A 6807-nucleotide genomic window follows, 5' to 3' on the forward strand; every position below is an offset into this window, starting at 1 on the left:
CACAGCACTTGACTTTTTGTTATGTTACAGCTTTATTCTAAAATGGATTAAATTCATAATTTTCCTTAAAATTCTACAATCAAAACCCCACAATGACAATGTCATTATTGTCTGTAGACCTCAGAGACAGGATTGTATTGAGGCACAGATTTGGGGAAGGAGACAGAAACATTTCGGCAGCATTAAGGTCCCAATTTCAAGTGGCCTCAATCATCCATAAATGTAAGAGGTATGGAACCACAAAAACTCTTCCTAAAGGGGTTCACCTGGGCAATCAAACTGAGCAATCAGGGGGAAAAGCCTTCATTTAGGGATGTGACTAATACCCCGATGGCCACTTAGCAAGCTCCAGCGTTTCTCTGTAGGGAGAGAAGGACCTTCCTTACAAGCCTATATGGTAGAGTGGCCAGGTGGAAGCCACTCCTCAGTAAAAGGCACATGACCGCCCACCTGGAGTTTCCAAAAGACACCTGAAGGATTCTCAAACCATTAAAAACAAAGACTGAACTCTTTGAGCCTGAATGCCAAAAATCATGTCTGGAGGAAACCAGGCACTGCTCATCACCTGGCCAATACCATCACTACAGTGAAGCCTGGTGGTGGCAGCATCATGCTGTGGGGATGTTTTACAGAGGCAGAAAGACAGGGTTGAGGGAAAGATGAATGCAGCAATGTACAGAGACATCCTTGATGAAAACCTGCTCCAGAGCCCTCTGGACCTCAGACTGGGGCGACGGTTCATCTTCCAACAGGACAACAGCCTGAAGCACACAGCCAAGATAACAAAGGAATGTCCCGACGCTCCCCATCCAACCAATCTTACGGAGTCCTGCAAACCTCCACGTCTGGGGTAAAAGCGAGACGCCTTCCTGTCCCCTTTGATCAGGAAGGGGATTCCTATAACATCTCCTAAGCAGCTGCCCAAAAGCCCTTGGAGACGGGAGCTATCATTGGCGCTTAAGTGCTTATGGCAGTTGCTGAGAGTTTAGCCAGTCATTAATGCCAACAAGCACCACCACAAGCCAAAAAGCATCAAGTTTTTTTGAGCCGGAGTGAAGGCCGGACGAGGCCAACGAAAGCAAGTGGGCTAAGTACCAAGAGCTAGTTGAAGAATGCTTTTGATGCCATTGATTATAATCTCCTCCTTGCTAGGCTAGTAAATATTGTTGTATTGTTCAAGCATATGGAATGTAATAGCATCTATAGTTAAAGCATGTACACTCACAGATGGAGAGCAAAGAGGTGCCAGGACTGCAGCTGACATTCGGGAATGTGCAGCCAATGGATCTGCGAGCAAGTCTCCTATCCACCAACTAGTGTGTGTGTGTGTGTGTGTGTGTGTGTGTGTGTGTGTGTGTGTGTGTGTAAGATAGAGATTGTGTACACATAATGTGAGGTACAGGTTAATATGGTGATGTACAGACTGTAATTTCCCTGAACAACACACAAAAGCAGAAGTCTCGTCTCACAGCAATATACGAAGCAGCATACTCCAGGCATCATTCCGTCACATCAATCAAAAACAAGAAGGCATAAATGGAGAGCACAGCATTCCTGTCTGGAATATCGAGAAACAATGAAATAAAACAGGCAGTATTTGGTTTGACTTTCATCAGCAAAACACTGGACAGAGCTCAGGTTCTGGCTCTAGGACCGGCTCAGTGGACGGCTGCCTTTCCCAGAAGCTCGGGCGACAAACTCCATTACTGTTGGAGCTACACAAAGAGAAGCAAAAGAAGCAGGTCTGAACGCTGCCATGCTCAGGCCATGTCCACACTAATACGTTCTTTGTTTCGGTCTTTCAGAGACGTTGAGAGACTTTCATTGTGCCGGACCCTTCAGGCTTCACACAAAGCAAACCCAGCCCTCGTGGTGTAACCCATAGCATCTGTTTGGGGCTCATCGTACACGGAAACGGGGCTGGTTAATGTGCTAAATGACCTGCCAGTGACCGGTGTCTTCTTGCTCGTGTTAATTGACCTTAGTGCTTAGTGCTTGTGTCACCAATGATCCAATAATTTCTCCTTGATCGGCTGGAGAATGTATCGTTTGAGCAGATTAAATATGATGCATCTATAATTAGAGCATGCACACAGGACTGTACGGACGTAGCAATAAGAGCACTAGCGCAGAGCAAAGCCCTTCAGCCCTTGCTGCATTCTGCACAGAGGAAAAAACGGAATCCCCCTTTTCACACAGGTGCAGAAAGCCAGCAAGACTGTTATTTCCTGTTCATGGTAATGTAGAATGGATTAAATAATAAAAATGTAATTTTAAAAACCTGCTGCATTCATTCGGGGGTAAAGGAATCTGAACTACTCACGTTCACATTACAGGTTATACTGTAACACAAACAGCTTCAGAGTGTGTGTGTTTGTGTGTGTGTGTGTGTGTGTGTGTGTGTGTGTGTCAGCAGAATGATCATCACCTCCTCTTTCATCACACATGCTCATTTACCATGTGGCACTTTACAGCAGGCAATCCCTTCAAGACACAGCACACACACACACACACACACACACACACACACACACACACACACACAAATAACAACAGACCAGCCGAGTAGATGTCCCTTCCCCTCCCTTCCCTTCGAGCTAATGCCTGTCAGATAGAAGATGCTAGCGGTTTCATGTGCGGTGGTGAGAAACTCACCGCAGTTGTTGTGACTGTTGTCATGAGCCGAGTTCCGACTGAAAACGTTCCAAACCACTGACTGGTCCAGAGAATCCAGATGATTGGAGCACAGAACAGAGCTTTGAGTCGATATGAAACGACGCTCACTTGCACTTACTCATGGAAACTCATGCACTGAGAGCTTCCCCTAAGGGGTTAGAGACAGAGAACATCTAATATCGCGCACGTCTCTACTCACATTTTGACACAGATCTGGGCGAGAATTTGACCTTGTTAGCATGAAGCTTGGTTTATTACACAATAAAGGAGATGCCTCAAAGCTGTAATGGGTGTTAAATGGGGACCTTTTGTTGAATAGAAGCATCCAGGCTGTTCCTCAGCTGTTCCTAGTGGCTCCTCAACTGCTTCTTTAGTTCACGGTCCCTTCGTTGCTCGTTCAGTGTTCTGTCAGTGTTCCTCAAAAACTTCTTCACGGCTAGTTCGCAGTTCCATCAGGTGTTCCTCTACTGCTCCTTCAGTGTTCCTCAAAAACTCCTTTACAGCTAGTTCACAGTTCCATCAGTGTTCCTCAACTGCTCCTTCACGGTTCCTTCATGGTTTCCTTCAGTGCTCCTCAACTTTTCCTTCACAGCATCAAATAAAAAATATGTCAAAACATGGATGGATGGATGGATAGATGGATAGATCAATAGATAGCTAACAGCCACCCTTCTCTCGCTCTTCTCTCACTCTAGGGTTGTGAATCTGAACCGGAAAATCTGAAAGTGGATAAAAGGAAGAGAAACTGAGTAAAAGCAGCCAGGCTTCAGTGGCGTTTCCGTTCTGTGGCGTCTAGAGCTCTCGCTCTCCGTCTCGCTCTCGTGGCAGCCGTCATGTCAGATGCAGCTGTCATGCTGTCGTGGTGAAGGAACAGAACAGCCACATTCACAGCTCTGAGGTAAATCTGATTCACCTGCCTTTTACTGAAACTCCACGTCTCACTGTAATTAACTGTACAGCTGAAATCCATCACACAGGTCCTGCTTTCTACTGTGCACCGAGATCATGACCATCACGCGCAGTAAGATGGAGCCGAGGTGTGGAGATTTACTGCAGTGGGTTTCAAAGCTGAGATCGGAAACAGTAAATCTGATCGTGAATTCGTGTGCGGAATAAACAGGGAATGATTAATTGGATTATTATACCTCCGAATCAGTTACACCGTTTGAACAGCAGAGGCACCTCCCACCGAGTAGTGACGTAAGATCCGATGACTTTTATCCGTTAGTCATATAAAGTTATACAAAAGAGGATTGTTTACAATTGTGATGAAAAGATCTAATCATTTTAATGACTCAAAATCGGAACGAACGCATCTTTTGGTTTTTTTTTTTTTTTTTTTTTTTTTTTGAGTCATTTAGTTCATTTCGTTCCCTTAATCAAAAATCGATAGAAAATGGAAAAGTCTGATTTTCAGTTCGCAGATGTCCAAACACTAAAGACCCGATAATGAAAAATGTGACCGTGCACAAGTGATAATAAACAGAATGAGGAGCTTCACCTCTCGTCGTTAGTCCTTTTGTCACGTGACTTAAATTATTGTAACAATAATGTCAATGTTCGGAACCAAAAAAAAAGTATCTATTACTTTGTGTATTATGGGGGTCACGTGACAAAAGAAGGAACGACTCAGACCGGAGGACTCGTGAGATGAAAGGAAATTTTGTGATGCTTTGCTTCTGCGCTTCCAGTCGGAAACTGGGAATTAATTGTTCGTCACCTTGAAGACTCGTTCGAAATGAAGGTGTCCAAAAACCGACCGTCGCTACAATTCAAAGGTACAGAATGCACGCAGGCCCACGTTATACACGTTAAATAAAGAGCTGTCGATTTTCTTTACGTTTGACAAAAAAACAAAAAAACAACAACATTTGACTAACCGCCGACGTGTTTCCTTTCCATCAGCATCCGCTTCAAATCGTGCTCGGATCAGGTTCATGTTCCTGCTTGTCGAGCCGCACTTCCTGATTTGCCGGAATCTCCCAGGTAAACCCGACTTCCAACTAAATCCAGAGCGGTTGCAACACCCTGACGTGAGCGTGAGAGTGTCCTTAACGGTGCCACCTGTTGATGTTACGGACAAGTGGGCACATGTCTAAATCGAGCATGTGGCAATTATTAGCTTTAAATGTTTTGATTTACCGGCTCTCCGCTAAGCAAAACACCGTCCTCAAACGCAACACCACGCAGTAAACACATCACCAGACCGACACACAGGTTGTTGGTGTGGAGAAATTTGAGTGTCCTGCGCATGACCTCAGGTTTGTAAACACACACTAAATGATCACATTAAAATCACTGACGCTGAAGAGAATATTGTTGAATAAGTTTGTGTGTTGAAGTATGCACATGAGGAGCGAAGGCCAGTGTGATCCCTCAGAAAATCGGCTGCAGCACATGCCGGTGAAGAATCTGATGCTAGCTCCACAACAGGAACACGCCGAGCATCAGTTAGCTGCATGTAGAGCCACTAGCTGTCCGTGCTGACCCCTTAAGACCACCCGAAGCTCTTACGATGGAAACTATAACACTGGACAATAAAACGACAGCAAAAAAGGTCTGATGAATCATGTTTCCTTTTACATCAGTTGTGTACGAGTGGTTAACTGTGAGAAGATATGGACTAGGAGGTGAAGAAGCTGCTCAGGAACTTGCAGGACCTGCCGCCGACATAATGTTGTCGGAAACCACATCTTCAGAGGACCTGTGGATTGCATCTGAGGAGCTGCACAATATAATGTAGGGGGTTTTAAATGTTATGGCTGATCGGTGTTTAAACTTTAAAACAGTCTGACACCATGCACCAGCAATACAGCGATCTCCTGAACGTTCTCTTTTCGTAGCGTGTCAAGCGCCACCTGCTATTCGCGCCGGATCAAAGGGTGTCAAAACGGCAACCCTTTGAGCTGAAGCTTCATGTTCGAGAAGAGGGTGGAGTCCGCCAAATCTGGCGAGTAGATAGTGCTGGAAGTGAGATTGTGAGGTCACAGGACCATGTACACAGGACCATGACTTTTGGAACACTGACTTATGCACGTCGGTGCTCCCTGTGACTGCGCGTGCAGCCTGTTAGCCGCGTTACAAAACTCGTCTTGAAACGTTTCGCTGATTAAATCGTATTTTTAAATCGCATCACGCTGCCGGCTGGACCGTTTGCAACGGCATCCTTTCATCCCTCCCTCCGCCACTGTAGCAAACTTGCGCAGGGACACCGCAGGAAACTGGACGCCGTTCGTGGCTGAGCGTTTGCGGGTGAACATATGCCTCCGTTTTCAAACCGAGATGTGCATATATGTGCTTTGTAGCGATGTTTTTTTTTTTTTTTGCCATTTTCCTGCGTCGGTTGAAGCCCAACTGGGGGCGCATTATGTAATCCAACACCCACTGTAAGCGTGTATAACGACAGCTCGTTCCCTCTCTCTCTCTCTCTCCATCCCTCCCTCCTTTCTTCTTTCCATCTTTTCCTCCCCCACACAGTACCTTCATCTTCTGCACCTTAGCGCTCTCTCGCTCTCTCGCTCTCTCGCTCTCTCTCTCTCTCTCTCTCTCTCTCTCTCTCTCTCTCTCTCTCTCCCCTTCTACCCACTCCAATTCCATTGCGTCCGTGCGTTATTTTTAATCTCTGCATCCGTCATCTCTTCCTCAACCTCTCCCTCCTTCTCTTATTAACAAGGAATCTATATGTGTTTATATATATACATACATACACACACACAATTATAAAAAACGATGTATTTCTATATAGGAAGTAAGATTTAAGGTTATAAATATTATAGTACAGCTTTGCACAGGATCTGGAAGTAACAGTGTGAGAACATTGATTTGGAATCACAGGTATGAACAGTCTAGAGCAGAGGCGCCCAATACGTCCATCTCGATCTACCAGTCGATCGCCAAGGTAGTGTGGGCAGATCGCATGACATTTAAAAAAAACAGATTTATTTGTGCATTTTTATAGTAGGTAGATCATCCTGACGGTCATTTTCTAAGTAGCTCGCATGCTGGAAAAAGTGTGTGCACCCCTGCTCCAGAGAAAGGAGACGACGCACTGTTGAAGCTGCTGTTGGAGTTTTAACTCTCGATGATCAATTCAACCGAGTGTTGTGATTTCCTGGGCTCATGATAAACCGA

At 45.3% G+C, this 6807-nt stretch overlaps 1 protein-coding gene across 10 annotated transcripts in view; it reads right to left on the minus strand.

The window, feature by feature from the left end:
• hivep1 (HIVEP zinc finger 1) overlaps nucleotides 1-6807 on the minus strand; it is a 50924-nt gene that overhangs the window by 16725 nt on the left and 27392 nt on the right. Inside the window, exon 1 of one of the 10 annotated variants that reach the window (XM_083523467.1) lies at nucleotides 2982-3283. The exons of the other annotated variants lie outside the window; for them this stretch is intronic. The gene's annotated coding sequence lies outside the window, so the exon portion shown is untranslated. Of the gene's footprint in view, nucleotides 1-2981; nucleotides 3284-6807 lie in introns of those variants that run through there. 10 annotated transcript variants of the gene reach the window in all.

Source organism: Silurus aristotelis, assembly GCF_946808225.1.
Source record: "Silurus aristotelis genome assembly, chromosome: 21".
Taxonomy (NCBI): Eukaryota; Metazoa; Chordata; class Actinopteri; order Siluriformes; family Siluridae; genus Silurus; species Silurus aristotelis.